At 44.6% G+C, this 22,922-nt stretch overlaps 1 protein-coding gene across 1 annotated transcript in view; it reads right to left on the reverse strand.

Moving 5' to 3' along the window:
- The window catches only part of EPHB1 (EPH receptor B1), a 466,102-nt gene that overhangs the window by 250,418 nt on the left and 192,762 nt on the right, over window positions 1-22,922 (reverse strand). The gene's annotated exons all lie outside the window — the stretch shown is intronic.

Raw genomic sequence — 22,922 nt, forward strand, 5'->3', positions numbered from 1 at the left:
TTGTGCAGCATGTTTTAATGGTAAAATAAAAAAGAGTAGAAACAACCAAAGAAATATTAATAGGGTATTAGTTGAATAAGTTATTATACATCCACACAGTAGAATTCTATGCAACCCTTTAGAATGAGGCAGGTTTATGAGTCTTGGTATGGAGCCACCTACAAGATAAATTATCTCAAAGAAGAAGGGGACATGGCGGCAGGGGGCGGGCAGAGGACAAGGAGGGGAGAGGAAACAGAGGAAGACCAGCAGCACCATGGACAGTGACACGGCAGAAGGAACTGAGGGCGTGCCTGATTCATAGACTGTCTCTAGAAGGTTCCATGGAGCCAGTAAGAGCAATACTCTGAGAGGTCATGAGACCCAGGGTTAGCAGTGAAGGAAGGCTTACTCTTTCCTATAGGCCCTTTATCCTGTTGGAAATATCTTAATGGTTTGCCTTCTGAAAATCTAATCAATATTTTTTAATTGTTATGTGATCTCTTCAGATCCTGAGTTTGGTCATGGGTCCAGCAGAAGGTGGGAGTGTGTGACAACCAGGAGGCTGCAGAGCAGCCCTTACAGTGGAAGGAAAGGGCCCTCTTTATAGCTACCATTTCGGGCCCTGGAAACACTGTGGCTGCAGCCCCATCTTCCGGCACTGAGCTCACTACCAAAGCCTCCCCAGTGCCTGTGGTCTCTCACTTCTACTCCCCCTGCTTCTCCTTTTCTTCCTCCTCTCCCTGGAAGAGTAACTTTGAGAGCTGCAAGGTGAAAGATGTGGTCTCATCCCACCAGAAAGGGAGGCTGTGCAGTGAGGCTTCAAAGCTGCAGGGACACCCTGTGCGGAGGAGGTCACGCCCCACAAGGAGAGGTCTCTTCACCCTCTTCTGGGCTGTACAGGTCAAAAAGGCGCCAACAGAACAGACCTCACAGGATGATAATCAAATCATATTTGGAAATGAGATAAGGACGGGAGTCAGAACAAAAGCCTGTGAAAAGAAAAATAAGGTGAAAGTTGCTGAAATTGGTGTTCTGTATTCTAAGGCCTGCCTGGCTCCTAGCAGGGTTTGAGATTAGTGTTGATAATAGCCTCACCATAGGACCACAGAAAATCAATGGAACTGGGACTGAGACAGGATCCATTTATCTTCTTGGGGTGAAATAGAAGGTGTGATTTTAAAAAGACAAATTATACTGAATGCATGTAATTGATGTGCGTACACAGAATCAGGCAAGGAAGGCCAACTGCACACAATTGCATGATATCAGGCATTATTCTCATCAAGAATTCCTTGTAACAAGGCCAACCCCAGGGCACGGTTCAAGTGCTCTGGAGAGTGGTACTCGAAATTGAGTTCTAGAATATGCTGCATTATTTTTGCATGGTTAATTATTTGTTTGAAAGGGCACTAAAGAATACAGAAAGGAAAAGTTAATTTGCAAGTCCTGGTTTATCATGAAATGGCTTGGTTGAGACAAGACTCCACACTCACTCCATCCATCCCTCCACCTCTCCTTTTAGTGGGATGTCTGCCCCTTGGATGAACTGTCCCCCTTAGTTTAAAGGCTTTATTTCTGTGAGTTTCCTTCATTGAGCTATATATACATTCTCATGGGCACGGATGATTGCCTGATCACCTCCAGGGTATCAGATAAATGTTTTATTTATTAATTGATTAATTAGTTAATTGAGATCTTGTTTCTCAACTCAAGAAGCCCATCATAAGCACAAGTTCAGAGCTGAGTATTTCACAACCACATTGTCAACTGGGTCCAGCTGACAGTGGTAGCCAGTCCAGTTGAAGGGCTCAAGTTTGTCCTTGCAGAAGTAAGTTAGCAGAGAGGAGTGGGCAGGGGCACAGAGGCTGTAAGGGGACCACTGCCCAGTGTCTGGAGATCAGTGAGCCCAGGACAGGGACATCTCCATGGAGGTTTATTGTGTGGCCTCCACCCACATACTTCACGTCTCTGGAGACAAGTATGGAGCCGTACCCCACAGCACCTGAAAGGGGAGGAAAAGGGCAGTGGTCCAGGGAGAGCCTCCCTCCTGACTTAAAGCCACTTCCTGCAAGCTTTCCTCAAGCCTCCTGGAAAGACAATCAATGTTAGCACTGGGCACAAGGCCACCTAAAGTGAAATGCTTTCAAGGCTCTCTTGTGGTGCCACCCAAGGTTGCCTCTAGAGGCTTCTTTTGACCCCAGGCTGGGCTGGCAGGCTGCCGGCAACACTTTCATCTTTATTTTTTTAACACCAGGCCTTCTGTGCGCCGCTCCTCCCCGTTCCCTGCAGCCTACCGCTCCTCCTGCAGTAGGAAGGCGGAGAAGAGGGCCCCTTCCCCTCTGTCCTTGCCCCCTAAGGCATCTCTGTCACAGCCCCGTCTCCCCCACCCCCCAACACACACACACACACACACACACACACACACCCTGCACCTCCCTCGCCCTTGGCGCCTCCTGCGCAGAGAGAGGGGCCCTCACCTTCCAGGGGTTCTCAGACCAGCCTCCCCTCCACTCCTCTGATTCCCCTCCTCAGGTCAGACTCACACTGGCTTTGGATCCTACTCCTCCAGCCTTGCAAACTGCTCTTTCTAGTCACAGTCTCCTTCCCCCAGGATATAAAGCTGATCAGATCTTCCCCGTTCCAACAACAGCAACAACAGTCACCAAAACAAAAAACCCTTCTGGCATGCTGATTTCCCCTCAAGCCCTCGTTTCTCTCTTTTTCACTCTTCCTTTTAAAATCTGTTCAGAACTGCTTCCACTTCATCTGTCTACGCAGCCATTCAACTATGGAAGGGACTGTTCCCTTCAGGCTTCTGAAACTAAAGGTCACCAGTGACTGACCGCTTCACTCATCACCCTTCTCAGCCCTCTGGCAACCCTGCCAGCCTGGACCAGTTGGCCTGCCCAGCCCTCTCCCAGCCAGCCCTCTCCCACCCAGCCATCCTCCTCTGGTCTCTCCTTCCTGGCTTATCTTCCTCCTGCTGCTGCATGTCCCTCAAAGCTTAGCATTCTCTCTCTCTGGTCTCTATCTTAGCAATCATATCCCAGTTTAATTAAAAAAAAAATTCTATTAAACTTGATGAACAAGACTCTGTTAGACACTGTTGATGTAGTGCTGAATTATAATTCTTTCCGAGAGCTGACAGACAAATGCAGGCAGGGTAGGGTGAGGAGAAGGGTGTAGACTGATAAATAAATGATTTAACACACTACATTTAAGAAGACTTTCTGGCTCAAAATGTGGATGATAGCCCAAGGCATGCACAAGTTTTCAGGAAAACTTTTATGATGTCAGAAAAATGTTGAAAACTTACAACAACCTTTCTTTATGCTAATACTTGAAGCTAATAATTATCTGCTAATAGCAGATAATCTGGTGTGAGGATGGGGGAAGGGACACTCTACATTAGCGCTGTATTGAGAAAACACATCTGGGCTTAGAACAGGCTCACCAGACTGTGCTGCCTGAAACAGAGGATTGCCTGAGAAAAAAGGTAATAAGATCCGCCTGCTGCCCCTCCCCTGAGACCCAGGACTACTACCAGTGAGGAAATGGGCTATGCTGGCAGTGAAGGAAGTTTTCATTTCTGCCCCCCGCCCCCAGTCTCTTCCCTAACCCAGAAAACATCCAGATAGAACATAGCTATCCAAGGTCTTACAAGTGACATCATGCATCTGAAAGCTGTGGGCTGAAGGGAAAAGCACTTCTGGGAACAGGTAAGGAGAGTAACACCCAGAAGTGAAGCAGGCAGGGAACTGTACTTTTCATACATAACATCAGACTAGAAGAACCAAAGAACCAGATGCTGCAGGTCAAAGGAATGTGCCACCTAGGCAGAGATACATGATGGGAAGCATTTTAGACATGAGAAAGTGGGCAGGGACCTGTGCACATCCATCTTCCCAGCTGGTGCAGACACAAAAGGGGAATGAAGTCACCCTGGCAGAGGGCTGACATGGAGTCCCAGGATGGGCCTCCCTCAGAATTGAATGGACACAGGTTCTCAGGACAGGCCTCTCACCCAGTTTGTGGAACCTCACTAAGTCTCACCAAAGTCTATCATGCTTTCAATTACAAGAGTAAAACCACACAGCCCAAGAACGAGCACATCATTCTGTACAGCCAGAGGAAGAGCACACCTCTAAAAATGAGATACTGCAGAATTCAGAAGAAAAATTCAGGAAACCATTTACTTTTTCAGGAGAGTATAAGAAGTTTGGTTTCTAAGACAGAGGAACAAAAAAAAGTGATCAACAAGATGAAATGAAAGGGAAGATGGATTCAAAATGAGAGGATAGCAGTTGCAGGAACAAAGCCACTTTGTAGGCAGGGAAGAGTAACAATCAAGCTTCAAGATATCAAGTCAGTAACACAGAAAACAAATGTGAGAGAAATTCAGACAACGCGGCAGAAGGTGAAAGATTTGGCAAATGGAGAACGAAGAACCACATGTAGATAATGAAGACTCCTAAAATAGAATCCACAACAAATGAAGCAGAAGAGAAATGAGAGATATAATGGAATAAAATGTTACTGAGCTGAAGATAAAGGCCTGTGTATACAGACAGATGGGCTCACCAGGCAAAGTCAGCAAAAAAGAGATCCTAGACGCATCACGGAAAATAATAAGATAATATCGAAGAGAGAAAGCAGGCTGCTCGCAGGTTGAAAAGGTGGCTTCAGATATCTTGGTGACACAGAGCAGATCTGAGAGCAGAAAAGAGCGTGAGTTGTGGTGAAGAGGGCCTTTCCAGTCGGGAGGAAAGAGTGAATTACTCAGGCTATGAGGAAAAGACACAAGTCAGCTACTGGAAAACAAATTAAATCCCTACTTTATACCAAATCCCCAAAATGAATCCCTACTAAACTAATATTTAAATGAAAAATTGAGCCATAAAAGTAATATGGTAAAATACAGATGAATATTTATATAACTTTAGAGTGAGGAAGAACTTTCAAAGGAGGAACTGAAGGGAAAAGCACTTAAGAGAAAACCTGATAGACTGAACTACATAAAAATTTTAAGGTTTGCTGCAAAAATACTGTTCTAAATCTAATTACAAATTTAGGAAAAATGAAATATATATGACAAAGGTTCATATCCTTCAAATCAATATAAAAACGGATAAAGTATAAAAACAGGCAATTCACAACAGAAGAAATACAAATATTTAGTCCAACTGGCAATCAAATTTAAAAAATCTAAAATTAAATAAATAAGACATCATTTTCTGCTGTCAGAATAACACAGATTAAAAAGATTACAATGAGCATTGCTGGAAACAATCAAGGTCACTTATGGGCAGCCAGGATATGAAGGGTACACCAGTATAGCATGCCTGAATGGCAACTGGGTATTTTATCAGAAGCCTTAAAAATAGGGAAAAGTTTAATCAAAAATTCTACTGAAATTTATCTTGAGAATATCTTCCATTAAGTTATCAAAAATATGTGCAACAAGGAACTTCATTAGGACATGGAAACAGACTGGTTCCAAATAGGAAAAGGAGTACGTCAAGGCTGTATATTGTCACCCTGCTTATTTAACTTTATATACAGAGTACATCACGAGAAATGCTGGGCTGGCAGGAAGCACAAGCTGAAATCAAGATTGCCAGGAGAAATATCAATAACCTCAGATACGTAGATGACACCACCCTTGTGGCAGAAAGTGAAGAAGAACTAAAGAGCCTCTTGATGAAAGTGAAAGAGGAGAGTGAAAAAGTTGGCTTAAAGCTCAACATTCAGAAAACTAAGATCATGGCATCTGGTCCCATCATTTCATGGCAAATACATGGGGAAACAGTGGAAACAGTGTCTGACTTTATTTTTTTGGGCTCCAAAATCACTTCAGATGGTGATTTCAGCCATGAAATTAAAAGATGCTTACTCCTTGGAAGGAAAGTTATGACCAACCTAGGCAGCATAGTAAAAAGCAGAGCCATTACTTTGCCAACAAAGGTCCATCTAGTCAAGGCTATGGTTTTTACAGTGGTCATGTATGCATGTGAGAGTTGGACTATAAAGAAAGCTGAGCACAGAAGGATTGATGCTTTTGAACTGTGGTGTTGGAGAGTCCCTTGGACTGCAAGGAGATCCAACCAGTCCATCCTAAAGGAGATCAGTCCTGGGTGTTCACTGGAAGGACTGATGCTGAAGCTGATACTCCAATACTTTGGCTACCTGATGCAAAGAGCTGACTCATTGGAAAAGACCCTGATGCCGGGAAAGATTGAGGGCAGGAGGAGAAGGGGATGACAGAGGATGAGATGGTTGGATGGCATCACTGACTCGATGGACATGGGTTTGGGTGGTCTCCGGGAGTTGGTGATGGACAGGGAGGCCTGGCATGCTGCGGTTCATGGGTTCTCAAAGAGTTGGACACAACTGAGTGACTGAACTGAACTGAACTGATAACAGCAGGAGAAAAGAATAAAAATGTCTAGATGTCTCAGCTTAGTGAAATAAGTCACCAAATTTAATATAAGACAAGTGTTAACATTATAACATAGGTACTCATTGATATGAAGGAGGCAAACTCTATACTATGAAAAAAAGTCAGAAAAGTATATGGCACCATTTTTGATGAAAGAAATACACACACACACATACACATACACAAAATATTCCAAAATATTACCAGTAATTATGTCAAGAAGTTATGGCAAGATTATAGATTGTATCCTTTATGTTTATTCATATTTCTACTTTTTGCATTATGGATATGAATTGGGTATTTTTTCAAATTTGCTTTAATATACAATTTAAAAATGCCCAAGAGTTAATTACTGGATCATATGATAAGGACATGTATAGTTTTGTAAGAAACAGTGATAATCTTTTCCAAAATGACTGTACCATTTTACATCCCACTGGCAATGTATGAGTGATTCATTTTTTCCACATCCTTTCCAGCATGTGGTATTTATTTTTAATTTTAGCTATTTTGAGAGGTGTCTAGTGACATCTCATTGTGATTTTTATTGGTATGTCCCTAATGGCTAATGATGTTAAGCACCTTTTCATATGCTTGTTGGCCATCTGTAGAAAAATGAAAACTTATGTTTATACAAAAGCCTGACAATGAATGTTCATTGCACCTTTATTTGTAATTGCCCCAAACTGGAAATAACCCAGATGTCTTGCAACAGGTGAATGGTTAAACAAACTATAGTACAGTCATCTCTCAGAGGATTGGTTCCAGGACCCTCAAGGATAGCAAAAGGAATGGATGCTCAAGTCTCTTACATAAAATGGCCTAGCATTTGCATATAACCTACACACACCCTCTTGTGTACTTTCAATTATTGCTAGGTTACTTATAATACCTCAGTTCAGTTCAGTTGCTCAGTCATGTCTGACTCTTGGTGACCCCATGGACTGCAGCACACCAGGCCTCCCTGTCCATCACCAACTCCCGGAGTTTACTCAAACGTATGTCCACTGAATTGGTGATGCCATCCAACCATGTCATCCTCTGTCGTCCCCTTCTCCTCCTGCCTTCAATCCCTCCCAGCATCAGGGTCTTTTCCAATGAGTCAGTTCTTCTCATCAGGTGGCCAAAGTACTGGAGTTTCAGCTTTAGCGTCCATCCTTCCAATGAATATTCAGGACTGATCTCCTTTAGGATGGACTGGTTGGATCTCTTGCTGTTCAAAGGACTCTCAAGGGTCTTCTCCAACACCTCAGCTCAAAAGCATCAATTCTTCAGCACTCAGCTTTCTTTATAGTCCAATTCTCACATCCATACATGACTACTGGAAAAACCAGAGCCTTGACTGGACGGACCTTTATTGGCAAAGTAATATTTCTGCTTTGTACTATGCTGTTTAGGTTGGTCATCACTTTTCTTCCAAGGAGCAAGTCTCTTTTAATTTCATGGCTGCAGTCACCATCTGCAGTGAGCCCCAAAAAATAAAGTCTATCACTGCTTCCACTGTTTCCCACCTATTTGCCGTAATCTTAGTTTTCTGATCTTATAATACCTAATACAATGTAAATGTTAAGTAAGTAGTTGCCAGTGCATGGGCAATTCAAGTTTTCCTTTGGAGGACTTTCTGGAATTTTTTCCCTAATATTTTTTAATTGAATATGTTTATTGAGAGAATTAATAAAACTGAACATTGATACAAAGACAAAAAGGATAACACCCATATAAAACTGTAGGTCCAGTTCATCTGTGAATATATTAATAGATATAATATCTGAAATAAACTATTACCAAGACAAATCTGGAAAATCCCATGGATGGAGGAGCCTGGTAGCCTGCAATCCATGGGATCGTGAAGAGTCGGACACGACTGAGCAACTTCACTTTCATTTTTCACTTCCATGCATTGGAGAAGGACATGGCAACCCACTCCCGTGTTCTTTCCTGGAGAATCCCAGGGACGAGGGAGCCTGGTGGGCTGTCTATGGGGATGCACAGAGTTGGACACGACTGAAGCGACTTAGCAGCAAGACAAATCTAACAGTCTAACAAAAAAGACTATATCATGGCTAAGATGCATTTACTCTAAGACTATAAGGATGACAACACTAGGAATCCTAAGAAGAAAAATTATATAATTTTTTTCTCCCAATACTTTTCGGCCACTGTTGGTTGAACCTGCATATATGAAATCCATAGATACGAAGAGCTGACTGTACACCAATACCATGGAACACTCACGAATCAGCAATAATAAGGAATATTTGATACACACATTGGATAAGTCTCAGTGGAAGCTTGTACTAAACTGTTCTGTATCTTGACTATGGTGATGGTCATCCAATTCTACACATGTGATTAAAATAAATAGGTCTAAAAAAAATAAATAAAATTAAAATAAATAAATAGGTCTAATTACACACACAAGTGAGTGCATGTAAAACTGGTGAAATCTGAATAAGGTCAATGATTGCATCAGTGTCAACTTCTTCCTTGTGATATTGCACTACAGGTTGGGTAACGGGATGAAGGGCACATGGGTCTCTCTGGTTTCTGTATTGCTTCTTACAACTGTATCAGAATCTATGATTATCTCGAAAACTTTTTTTAAATGTAAATATGGGACAGAAAGATATACAATGAAAATGTAAAAAGATACAGCCGAAGACAGCTATGTGAAGAGCAATGTAAATAGTAGTGCTTGGGGGAGGGCCACAAGGAATTCAGGGAGGCCTTCCTGGAGGAAGTTGATTGTGAGCAGCAAGCACATTCCCAGGAAGGAAACAACAGGAGTTGAAGACACAGCCTGGGATGACTAACTCTGAGGCCCCAGAAGCCTGCTGTAGAAGGGTAAGAAGCAGGATAGACAGGCACAGAGAGGATCCCCCTAGGTGGGCCAACTTTTTTCCCCCACTTAGTGATTTTATTCATTTGTTTTCGTATCATCCCTTTATTTATTCATTACTCATTTGTTCAACAAATATCCTCCATGTGCCAAACACTGCATCATGCCCTAGGGATAAAATTATAAATAAGAAACCATCTTTGTCCAACCCACCCCAGTCAAGGATTTGGTGATGAGATGAGCAAGTAAACAGAAAAAAATGCAAAAACATGTGCACAGACTGCAAATGGAAGGGGTACCTCACCCTGGAGGGCTTCAAGGAGGAGGTGGCATCTAGTATAAAACCTGAAGCACTGGTGACAGAAATCCAAATGAGCAGAGAGTGGGGAAGAACAGCCTTCAAGGTAAAAGGCATCCATGGCTTGTACAAAGGCCCAGAGATGAGAATACATGTCACAGATGGGGGGACCCAAGGCATTAAATGTGGCTAGAAAGCTCATCAAACCCAGGACCTCACAACGGCCCAAATGCCATGCTAAGGAGTCTGACCAACACTTAAGGGTGGGGGCGGAGGAGCCAGTGTAGTCTTTTTTTTTTTTTTTATCAAGAGATCAGAATGAGCTGGAGGAAGCCCATGCTGTGAGCAGTGAGGGGAGTAAACGGGGGTGGCGCAGGGAACCCAGCCCCGTCTGTGCTCCAGGTCCCCATGGCACAGCTGCTCAGAGCTCTCACATGGCTCCCCAGACCCCTGTGCTGTGGTCCGCGCATGTCCCCTTGGGAAGCACTGAACTCCGTGGTTTATGGAGTTCTGAGCTCTGGGGCCAAGCTCTCTCCCATCCCCGATCAATTGCTCCCTGTCACGAGCTGATCTTGTTCCAGTTCTTTACTTTCTGGATCATAAAGTTGTCCTCTGTGTGACTTAGGAGGCTCTCTGGTGCTGGGCATTTATAACCCAGAGATACCTGTGCAGTCAGCAGCCCCCATTAGTGTGCTGCTTGACGATTTAGCTGTCCCCTCTGAGGCCAGGTTTAGATCTATCTGTTTCCCCAGGTCTCACTTGCCTGGCATCCGGATAAGACTGGATGGCTTCCCAGCAAGTGCTCTGGCAGCAAGGGCAGCCAGTGGCCTGTGCTGCTGTAGTTTCCAAAGACACAGAGCAAGAACTGCAGATGGGCACCCTGGCCATGGAGGGCAGGGGACAGCACCCCTTCTGGCCAGGCAGGCAACCTTCTGGACCTTGAGGTGAACAATCGGTGGAGAGGCTTTCAGAAAAGGACATGGAACCAGGGGCAGGGAATCCACCATCAGCTCCAAAATCAGGTGAGAAACAAGAAGCAGAAAATCCCAGATGGGGCTAGGAGCACACTCTCAACACAACAGCAGGGGCCACAACAGCAAGGCCGGGGTGATGTAGGTCAGGAGGGATGGGATTTGAGTGTTCAGGGAAGAGAGAGGGAAGAAGAGGGTCTTGAGATTCCCTTTCATCTGCTGTCTCATTGCAGCTGGGGGGATGAATAAGACAGGTCTTTCCAGGGACTTCCTTGGAGGCCCAGCGGTTAAGACTCTGCACTCCCAGTGAAGAGGGTACAAGTATAATCCCTGGCTGGGGAACGAAGGTCCTGCATGCCACACGGTGCAGCCAAAAAAAAAAAAGATAAGACAGGTCTTTCCTCCAGGAGCTCACAGCACAGAGGGGGAGGGACAAGGCTCCATGCTGTCCCCAGCTGCTCTAGACAGTCTCTTTCCTGTAGGGAGCCTCTGGTGAGACTGTGGGCACAAGGGATTTTGAGGGCATTGGCAGCCTTAATGCTGGCAAAGATCCCTCCACTACAGCAGGACCATTCTGTACTTGTGTTCAAAGCTTCAGACAGTGTGCAGCAGCAAGCTGATGCTCTGTCAACATTCATGCGATGTCTGTCTTGATTTAACTAGGAACACAAACAAGTTTTGATTCCAAACACTGACCAGAAGCTTGGTCAACATCGTCCTAGAACCAGAGGGAAATCTGGAGGCCCATGAGTTGCATGGGGTTGCCTCCCTCAGAGGCATCACCAAGCTCCCCAAGCTTACAGCTCAAAAGAGAGATTCCTGTGGAGCCAGGTCTCAAGATCAGATTCCAACCTTCATCTTCACAGCAGGGCGGCCCCTTCACTCCCTGAACCAGCCCTCAGATCCCCACAGCATAAATCACAAGCTTCTAAGGTGTCTCAGATGAGGTCCCAATATTGAACTCATTTACTGTATGACCTTTCAAGAAAAACAAAAAGAAAAGGCAGTTTTCCCTTGTAAGTGACCTGGGATTAAAGTTTCCAAATTGCAGCTAGAGAAAGTGGAAGCTAAGGAAGCCTGGGGAGAAACGGATGACTAAAACAAACAGCTCTGGAAAGAGGCTGGCTTCCAGGCTTAGCCATAAGTGAAAGTCCTGAAGGAGTTTAACTGCACACCTCAACTCAAGACGGATTCTTACCAAGGGGAGTGGACAGCTGTGCCAATCGTGACGGGCATGGCCTGTGTGAGTGGTCCCTGAACACTCCTTGAGGTTGGGACATCTGAGCTGAGGTCTGACTTAAATGAAGTGTGAAGAAAGGGAGCAGTGATCCGCGCAGAGAGATCAATATTGGAAAGGCTGCAGATTGGAAGAGAGCATGAAGCAGGGCGAAGAACAAAAGCAGGCAGGCAGGAAGGGGTCTCTGGCCAGAGGAATGTGGTTTACATCCACCAGGGTGAGGGTAAGGCAGGCAGACCATGCAGGTCTCTGGGGACAGTTCAGTGTAGCTGGTGAGTAGGGGTTCTGAAAATTCTCTCCAGACCTCTTCCTTTGCAGAGTTAGAAAGGAATAGGCTAAAAGGGTATATTTTTTCTTTACAGGGCTAACACCCTTACAGAAACAGAAGTTCTTGGGGTTCCACCTTGAAGCAGGGAAACAAATCAAATGCCAAGGCTTTACCCCAAACTCGAGGAGGACCAGCCCTAGTTCGAAACACTGATGGAGAGTAGATTTGGTGCCTCCATCAAAGATGGTGCACAGATCTGGCTGAGCTTTCCTCCTCCTCTGTGGGCAGAAGAGCTTTCCTCCTCTCCTAGGGACAGAAAGGTGGAGGGAGGAGTAACTGGGTGCTTTAGCTGGGGCTCAGGTGTGAAGACAAGTGGCCCACAGACCAGGCACGCAGAAAGTCAAAGAGGGAAGAGAAACGACAGGTGTGCCCAGAGCTGCCCTCGGGAAGTGTGAACGATATGAAAAGAAACAAAGGGCAGGGACGATCACTACCAACTGTATAAAAAATAAAAAGAAATATAGAAACATAGCATGAAAAGAAAACAGGAAAATAACTCAGTATGAAAGAAAATACAGTCTAAGAAATAGAAAAAAATCCATAAAGATTTATTTTCAGAAGAATTCATAATATAAAAGCTCAAAACCAGATGATAAAACAAAAAGCCCCCTCCACAAAAAAAAAAAAAAAGTGTTAGAGATTACAGTTAAAGACACAAGTTATGACGAAAATGGACTCCCCGGTGGCTCAGCAGTAAAGAATCTGCCTGCCAAAGCAGGAGATGTAGGAAACCCAGGTTTGATTCCTGGGTCAGGAAGATCCCCTGCAGAAGGGAATGGTAACCCCCACCCCAGTATTCTTGCCTGGATAATCCCATGGGCAGAGGAGCCTGACGGGCTACAGTCCATGAAGTCACAAAGAGTCAGACACGACTAAAGCAACTGAGCATGCATATGACGAGACTAATAAACTGTGGAAAATTCTGAAAGAGATGGGAATACCAGACCACCTGACCTGCCTCTTGAGAAACCTATATGCAGGTCAGGAAGCAATACTTAGAACTGGACATGGAACAACAGACTGGTTCCAAATAGGAAAAGGAGTACGTCAAGGCTGCATATTGTCACCCTGCTTATTTAACTTCTATACAGAGTACATCATGAGAAACGCTGGACTGGAAGAAACACAAGCTGGAATCAAGATTGCTGGGAGAAATATCAATAACCTCAGATAGGCAGATGACACTACCCTTATGGCAGAAAGTGAAGAGGAACTAAAAAGCCTCTTGATGAAAGGGGAAGAGGAGAGTGAAAAAGTTGGCTTAAACCTCAACATTCAGAAAACGAAGATCATGGCATCTGGTCCCATCACTTCATGGGAAATAGATGGGGAAACAGTGGAAACAGTGTCAGACTTTATTTTTCTGGGCTCCAAAATCACTGCAGATGGTGATTGCATCCATGAAATTAAAAGACGCTTACTCCTTGGAAGGAAAGTTATGACCAACCTAGATAGCATATTCAAAAGCAGAGACATTACTTTGCCAACAAAGGTCCGCCTAGTCAAGGCTATGGTTTTTCCAGTGGTCATGTATGGATGTGAGAGTTGGACTGTGAAGAAAGCTGAGCACCGAAGAATTGATGCTTTTGAACTGTGGTGTTGGAGAAGACTCTTGAGAGTCCCTTGGACTGCAAGGAGATCCAGCCAGTCCATTCTAAAGGAGACCAGTCCTGGTTGTTCTTTGGAAGGAATGATGCTAAAGCTGAAACTCCAGTACTTTGGCCACCTCATGCGAAGAGTTGACTCATTGGAAAAGACTCTGATGCTGGGAGGGATTGGGGGTAGGAGGAGAAGGGGACGACAGAGGATGAGATGGCTGGATGGTATCACTGACTCAATGGACGTGAGTTTGAGTGAACTCCGGGAGTTGGTGATGGACAGGGAGGCCTGGCGTGCTGCAATTCATGGGGTCGCAAAGAGTCGGACATGACTGAGCAACTGAACTGAACCGAACAATATTATAAAGCAAAGCAGAAAAAGCTACAGAATAGGTTGGGTTTAAAACTGAACTACTGACAGAGTAAATACATAAAAAATAAGTGGTGAGCAAAGAAAAGGCTCAGAAACTATGGGTGAAAACTGGTATTCCTAAATTAAAGCCCCCAGCCAAAAAAAAAAAAAAAAGGACTCAGTATTCAGAGACCCAACAAAGAAATCTCCTAAAAATGAAGGAATTATGCGTAGAGTCACAAGCATTCAAACATTGCCTGATGAAGGTGATGAATTTCAAAGGTAAGGAGGTGCTGGCAGGCAGAGGACAGCCAGTCAGCCCCATGGGAGGCACAGGTGAGACTCAGCTTGTGTACAGTGACCCTGCATCCCAGGCAGATGTTCTCATGGATATAGAACCTCAGGTAACAGAGAATCCTTCTAGGGGGAAAAGAGTACTTAATAATCAAATTCAGTCAATCAAGAGATAAATCAAAATGATGAATTCAATGGACATGGGTTTGGGTGAACTCCAGGAGTTGGTGACGGACAGGGAGGCCTGCCGTACTGTGGTTCATGGGGTCACAAAGAGTCGGACACGACTGAGCGACTGAACTGAACTGAAATGAATACCGAGTAACCGAAAAAGCAACTGGGAATTGTTATAGTATTTTAAATACAGAAATAAAATAAAAACATTTTGAAGTTGTTATAAACCCTAAACTTTTTAAAAATTAATTAATGAAAATTAGGAAGTAGGGAAAGGTAAAGGAATAGAAGAAACAGAAATATACCTACTTCCTCATCTTTAATAGAAAGGGGTTAATAGTTACTATTTAAAATTGAAATATGAAGTTTAGAATAACGATTCAAATCACCCAGTTTTTTTATAATATTCTTTCTTATCGTTACAGAATCTTTCAGGAAATATATTTTCTGGTGAAGAAACATTATCAAATGTAGCAATAGCCTCCACTGTATATTAGTTTCTTTTTCTTCAGTTACATTTAAATAAAATTAAATTAATATTTTCACTATTACCGTTATCACATTTTTCTAAAATTATTTCTGATTCTCAATCTATCTTTATAAAGCTATAGTGAAGACAGATTATAGAGACATATCTATGTTGACCTAAAGAAACTATAATTTCTGGATTTTTTGAGTTGTTTTTTACTTTCCTCTTTATACTTTTGTTTTGCTTCTGTGAAATGTTAATAGAAATGTGTAACTTTAATAAAAACAAAAAAGTCACTTTTCTTAAAATGTCAGAAACAAAAAGAATATCAATAAAATGTTCCATAAATTAAAGTAATATTGTATGATTTCCATGCTTAGTAATACCTGTTCACTGGCTCCTATATGGTAAAAATACTTTCAGAATCTCCCTCTACACAGTTTCAAAAAGGTATTTGTAATTTTCTCACTCTGATGCAGTAAATAAGCACACTGATTCACTTTTTTTTTGCCCCTGTCTATCCTCTAATCAAATATTCAGAACCTTTCTGATGGACATGACTTCTGTCACCTGTCCCTTAGACCTTGATTCATCGCTTCCCCTGGGACACCAGAAACACAAGCATTGCGAAGTTTTGAAACATTTGCAGGAATCTATTTAATGTACCCCAGAAGACCTCTGTAGGTGTCTAATTCCTCAGCCTGCTAACAAATATGGTAGGAGAGACAACCAAGTCTCCGGCCTTGAACTCTGATCCCAGTTCAGCACATCCCAGTACCCACCGGGTCTTCCTCAAGACTGCTCTGTGAGCGCTGACTACTGCACTGTCTTCCACTACTCTCCTTTCTCCACTGCCGTACTGTAAAGTATCCCCAACAGCAGTGACTCAAAACCTGAGTATTCTGGAACTGAAATTCTCAAAGCACACAGAAGTAAATCCAGGGATACCAGAATTTCATGAAAAAAAGAATCTGTGTTTGGGGAGGGATTACTGTATACACAAATCCCTGTAAGTAATACAAGTATAAATCAGGTGAATCTGGACACCTGAATCTTTATACCACGTATCTGTCATGGTCACCCTAGCCAGGATCCACTAACAATAAGAGGGGTGGGGGCGGGCATCTTCTGGTGTGATTAGTCCTGTTTTCAGTCTAAGGGCACATTCATTTACTGTGACAAGTGAAAGAGAAAGTCACTGAATCGTGTCTGACTCTTTGCGACCCCATAGACTATACAGTCTATGGAATTCTCCAGGCCAGAATACTGGAATGCATAGCCTTTTCTCTTCTCCATGGGGTCTTCCCAACCCAGGGATCTAACCCAGTTCTCCCACTTGCAGGCAGATTCTTTACCAGCTGAGCCACAAGGGAAGCCCTTCATTTACTGTGGTTGCTCTTATTAGGGCCGTTAGCACTTCAAGACACAATTTATAGAACCTCACAGTGATTCATTCTGCTCATGTTGACTCATTTGATTAGGCTAACTGCTCCTCTTAGAAAAAAAATACTTAAGCTGTTCTAGAAACATGGTTATACATTAAGCTGAAGACAAAGAGATGCCAACATATTCAGTGTGTGCATGTGTTTATTTATCAGATCCCATTTGTGCTCTTGAGCTCTCGCCTACTTGTGCCCAGCTCGGAGCTTGGGACTTTATATTCATTCTCTTTCTACCATAATAGCTCCCCTTGGCTGGCAAGCATTTCTCAATACACAGCCTTGCACCCTGGCTCGGAGGGATGGAGCTCCTGGCTTAGACTGCAGAGTTAGGACTTGGGACTCCCTCCGATCTCAGTGCAAGGCAGGTGCCTTAACGGATTCTAGCTCAGGCTCTGGAACACAGCCAAACACCACGATTTCTGCTCAGCCATGGACAAGCTGCTCATAATCCCAGGATTCACGGCCCTCCTTGGCAAAAAAGGAGCTGACAAAAGTATATATCCCATAGGGTTGTTGTTGTATTCGTCTGCTCGGCTGACATAACAGAATATCACAAACTGGTCACCTACGCATCAGGAATTTATTTGCTCACAGTCCTAGAGGCTGGAAGGCTAAGTCAAGGTGCCAGCACGATTGGTTTCTGGTGAGATCTAGCTCCTCAGCTTGCAGATAGCACCTTCTGATTGTGCCTCACGTGGCCTTTTCTCTATGCATATGTGGAGTGAGAGGGCTAGTGTCTCTCCCTCTTCTTATCAGAGTCCCACCCTTATGACTTCTTTTAACCTTCATCACCTTGTCAAAGGCCCTACCTCCAAATACAGTCACAATGGAGGTTAGAGCTTCAATCCTGGAATCCTGTGGGGACACAGTTCAGTCCCTAAAACTTGCGGGGATGATTAGATGAGTTATGCATCTAACGCACTTAGGTAGAACAGTGCCCGTACATACTACACGCTTAATAAATGTCAGCAAGTATTATTATTGATCTTGTTGTTAGCAAAAGATTGCATCATCACAGACTAACACTTGAAGAGTGAGCATCCAATATTTCACAGTTCTCTCTAGGTGAGCGTCTTGATGAGCTGAATGAGGTAAGAAAGGGAGTGAATGTCCTTCACCTTTAGAGCAGGTAAGATCAGCTATTCCCACATGTGAATTAGTCAAAGATGAGAAAGCCATATGAGCACAAGAAGGGATAATGGAATGAGTTTCACAAAGATGAAATTTTCATAAAGATTAAATTCTTAGATGTATAAATTCTGAGATTATAACCCTCTCTCCTTTTTTTTTTTTTAAACTTGAGCTGTTCCCAGACAGTGATGACACACAAGTTGAAGAGAAGTTGCTCTTTTTTTGGTGTTAAACTGACCTCCCTGTAAGAAATTATGCACCTGTGATGGAAAGCGGTTCTCTTGTTTTGGTTCAAGCAGTGGTGTGTGTAATATCATTAATAGCGATTTTATATTAATTACCTGTATTTTGGAGAGCATTTTTGGTCCAAAAGTCTGGATCAATCCATGGGCTGGACTGTGGTCCAACGTGAACTGAAAAATCAGAGTTCTCTGTCCCAGGCCCCACGTTTCAGATGGGTAAGTTGGATTATGACCCCACTTGGCTTCCAAGTGCCCTGGCCGATGCTGAACTTCAGCTGGTCCCTCAGGCTACCTATCGTCTGGAACCAGCCGCAGGTTAGCCAGGATGCTAACTGCCACACACACAGATGTTTATAAATGCACATGCTTATTTGTGAGGATTGGCAATTAAGAAAGCTCATTTAAGCTGCACTGCATCCGACAGGAATGAGTTAAAAAAGAACCATGCAAGAAATAAAGTACCCTGAATGAACTCTGGCTAAATCCACTGAATATTGTCACTACTTTTCTCAAATGAAAAAGATGGTTCCATGGAATAATCATGAGGGATTCTCCCAGCACTCACATTCTTTAATTATCTGGAAAACAGTCACTCCCCAGAAAAGTGGGATGAAGCTAAGGAGTTGGCAGCTGAATGATCATATCGTGACCTGATGTGTTAAGCCTCAATTTATAATCTAAAGAAATGCTGGAAAGTCAGATGTTTTTATTTGTGCCTCACTCCTGAATTGCTACAAGTGAAGCCCCCGTCCAAGGGTCATGATCTGGGCGAGCACATTTTCTGCTGGCTGGAGCCCAGCTTGACTTCTGACTAGTCACTGCCCAGCAGCCCATGGCCACTGGCTGCCAGGATCAAGCCAATGATTCAGGCTTGAACCACATTGGTCCCAGAGTTATGGGGTCCTGCCAAACAAAGCCAACAGGTAACACAGACTAAGCCATCCTGGGTGAGGGGCAGGTGTTCTGGGAAGAAAGTAGCCTCTGTAAAGTAAAAGTAAGAACAACAATAATAACGTGAGTAACTTGAGTACTAATATTTAATGAAGGTTTGCTCTTTTCTACCTAACATGATGAACATTTCACTCATCTCATTTAATCCTCCCTACATTCCTAACAAACAGGCTCTAATATTATTCCATTCTTAAGAATGAAATAATGTCATCTGCAGCAATATGGACAGACCTAGAGATTACCATCCTAAGTGAAGCAAGTCAGACAAAGACAACTATCGTGTGATTTCATGTAAATGTGGAATCTGAAAAATATGAACTTATTTACACAACAGAAACAGACTCACAGCCAGAAAACAAATTTATGGTCACCAAAGGGGAAAGGTGTGGGGGGAGGGATAAATTAGGAGACTGGGATTAATATATACACACTATATTTAAAATAGGTTACCAGCAAAGATTCTCTACACAGCACAGGAAACTATGCTCAATACTCTGTAACAGCCTAAATGGAAAAGAATTTGAAAAGGAATAGATGCATGCACATGTATAATTGACTTCGCTGGACACCTGGAAGTAACACAACATTGTTAATCAACTATGCTCTAATATAAAATAAAAATTTTTAATATCATGTCATTTTATAAACAAGAAATCTGAGTCACAAGTAGCAAGTGGTAAAGATGCTCATTGAACCCCTCCAAGTGCATGCCACCGAAACCCTCCAAGGGGCAGAAGGATCCCAGGGTCAAGCTAAGTCCTGTGGGGTAGTTACTGAAAGTGGCCCACAGTCAGAACCCAAGGATCAGGACTGGGAAGCCAGGTTTAATCATGCAATAAAAAGGACTCAACTGAAAATGTGATGCCAGGGTGGTGGCCCTGCAATCCAGCTTCCCTGTGGAGTGACCTCGGCTGGGAATCGCAAACTCCATGAGGTCTCCATGAGGTCGTGCTCGAGACCCCACGTCTTTCACTGCAGCCACTCAAGAGCCTGGCCACAAAGTAGACTACGACATGACGGCTCCCGCTCCGCACTGCTCTGTCTCTCCTCCGGCATCGGGCCCCACCCTCACATGCTCCACTCCGACCTGTGGTAGCACATCAACAGGGTTTCCCTGGTGGCTCAGTGGTAAGAAGTCTGCCTGCAATGCTGGAGACCCAGGTTTGATCACTTGGTCGGGAAGATCCCCTGGAGGAGGGCACGGCAACCCACTCCAGTATTCTTGCCTGGAGAATCCCATGGACAGAGGAGCCTGGCGGGCTGCAGTCCAGGGGGTCACAAACAGTCGGACATGACTGAGCGGCTAAGCAGCAGCAGCAGCACATCAACCCCTCAGGACACTACGCTGTCCCTTTCTGGGGCTTTTGCCCCACAACTCTTTGGGCCCCCTCATCCCGGGAATGCATGCCTGGATCTGTGGTGAGACGTTTAACATAGCAAGAAGGGCTCCATGCAGACCCTTGGGCTCGATGCTCTGAACTCTCTAGAGCTCCCAGGGTGAGGGCCCTTCTCTCTCCACTGCTTGGAAGCAGCTAATCCACGCCCCCTGCCCCTCAACCTTCCAGAGAGGCCTCTTGAAGAGCTAGTACTGCACCTTGCTGCCTGCTTGTCATGTGGTGCTGCCCCAGCCGGCTCCTGTTCTCACTGGGGCTTCTTCCCTGGAGCTCTGTCTCCACTCCCTGAAGCCCCATCCCACCGAGGCCTGGGCTGTGGAGGGGGGCTCTCTGAAGGCCACTATCAGGGCCACTGTCTGTGCCTCAGTAGTGGGGGAGAGCAGTAAAAGGAAGAACCCCCACCGGGAGGGATTACCCGTGCCCCGAGAAGGGTCATCTCGGGCTGTTCTCAGGCCCTGACTTTCAATGAGTGTTGAGACAGAGGCCAGGACACAGGCCACAGAGCTCAGGACCAAGAGTTCCTGCTTCTTCAGCCCTTGACCCACTTGGAGATTTTTATTATGAACACATTACAGGTAAGAAACTGCCCATGGCCACCCAAGAGTCACCTGCTCCCTGCAGGGCACAGAAAAGGCAAGACCACAACTGAAGTCACAGCAGCTTAACCCTCAGGACACCCTGGGCCCATAGGCAGGTGAGGGAGGGGGTCACCCCCACTTTACAGGAGAATTGCTGAGGCCAAGAGTGTAGCTGTCACACAGGGGCAGGGGCGGCCCTGCAGAGGGGCCCCAGCTGCCAGAACAACAGTCCAGACTTCCACCAGCCACTTCTGTCCTTGAGGGCTTGGGTCACTGCTTGGACAACGGGTCCAGGAGAGAGGGTCACTCTCTGCATGCAGAAAACCAAAGCCCTTCACAGGCCGGGAGATGCCAGGCCCTGGATGTGGGGTTCTGCCACACAGCAGCACCCACTAAGCTTCTGACTCCCTGGAGAGGTTTCAGGAGCTCTGCCCTTCATCTCCCTTCCCCTTCTTGCTCTGAAGCAGCTTTCCCTCTTCTCCCTGGGCCCCTCTCCTGAGGATATGCTCTGGCCAGAGGAGGTGCCCAAACCCAGATGGTGGGGAGATTGAGCACTGAGCCCCACTGAGCCATGAAGGGAACTCAAGAGGCGAGTACTTGACACCTGCAATTAGTCACACACGGAGAACTGTGCTCACAACTAGTTGCACCTGCAAGTGGTTAATTGCTAAAGAGCAAAGGCAATTAGGCACTTACACATCAGCTCCGGGCCACAAGCTGCCAACACAGTAGTCACTAGTACACGCATGGTCACACACGGGTGCACGCACACACACGCACACAGAGTATACACAGGGGTGCACACGCCGATACAAGGGCACACCCACATACACAGAGGTGCACACACAAGAGCTAAACACAGGAGAAAGCAATTTGACCCTTGAAGTTGGAGCCTGAAAGACACTAAGGGGGGAAGCCTTTTTATTAAATGTCAACAAGCTGCACTAGAAAAATCTAGGTTAACCGAAGCCATGTATTGATATATAGGACACAGTCTCAGGCTCCGGCACCAGACAAGAGCAGCCTAGGACTGCAGATTGTTCTTCTGATAAAGCCTGAGCAATAGTGGAAAACAAATTGGACCTAGCACACACGGTCAGGCTGCAGAAAGGCGGATGCTTTCAGGCCCCACGGACTGTTGTTGACCCCAATGTAAACCATTACTTAACTGCAGAGGATGGAGGCGAGCCGTAATTGTTATACATTTTTTTAAATCTCAAAATACTGCTTTGGAAAGTAACACACAAAATCGGAGAGTGACCTTTAAAAATTCTGTTTAATGCCTCCTTTGTAGCCCTTTCTCCCTTCCTCCAGTTTCTCCAAGTTGTGATACTGAGCTGTCATATTTTTCAAAATATTTCCTTTCCAGCAGCCGAGTGAGGAGGAATACATCTGTGCATTTAATTGTAGACCATTCAGACGTGGTAGACTGGAGAACCTCTTCAGCGGTGATGAGACACACCAGGCACGGAACTGGGAGACCGATGGACAGAGCTGAAGATCAGCAATGAGCAGGTTATAAGAGCAGCACCGTCGACTTACAGGGCACCTTCCTACCGGGTCAGCGCCCTCGCCTGCCTTTCGCACCACGTCCCACCACTTCAGTCAAGGCTTTCACTCTATGTCAAGAGCATCAAACCCCCTCCTCCCCCTCCTTTGTTCCTTTCCTCCCTTTCCTCCCTTCCATTCTTCTTTCCCTCCCTCTTTTCCTCCCTCCTTCATCCATTCATTAAAAAGAACTTGAATGATCAGAAATCGCTGGAAATGATCCTTGCCTTCTAAGTGTTCACGGTACAACTGCAGAAAATAATTTTTGTGGTTTTCAGGTCTCTGATTCAGAGAGAAAAAAAATTCATGAGTGTAAAAAATAAGTATAATGTAGCTGTTGAAGAGTAAGAACTTGGACTTGGCCCAAATTTAAACCTTAACTCTGCCACTAGGTAGCTGTGGGATTTTGGACAACTGATTTAACCCCTCAGAGGCTGAATTTACTCATTTGTAAATGGGCATCATCTAGCCAATCACTCAAAATTGTAGTGAGAGCTAAACTGAACTCTGAGCAAAGTGTCTGGCTTACTGCAAGGGCTCAATATTAATGGAAAAAATGGTTATTATTATGCTTAACCATTGAAGACATACTTTTGAGGAAAGATCCACTAATACTTGCTATCTTTATGGAAAGTCTGGCTACAGTCTGAAAAAG

The sequence above is a fragment of the Bos taurus genome, chromosome 1, assembly GCF_002263795.3.
Source record: "Bos taurus isolate L1 Dominette 01449 registration number 42190680 breed Hereford chromosome 1, ARS-UCD2.0, whole genome shotgun sequence".
Taxonomy (NCBI): domain Eukaryota; kingdom Metazoa; phylum Chordata; class Mammalia; order Artiodactyla; family Bovidae; genus Bos; species Bos taurus.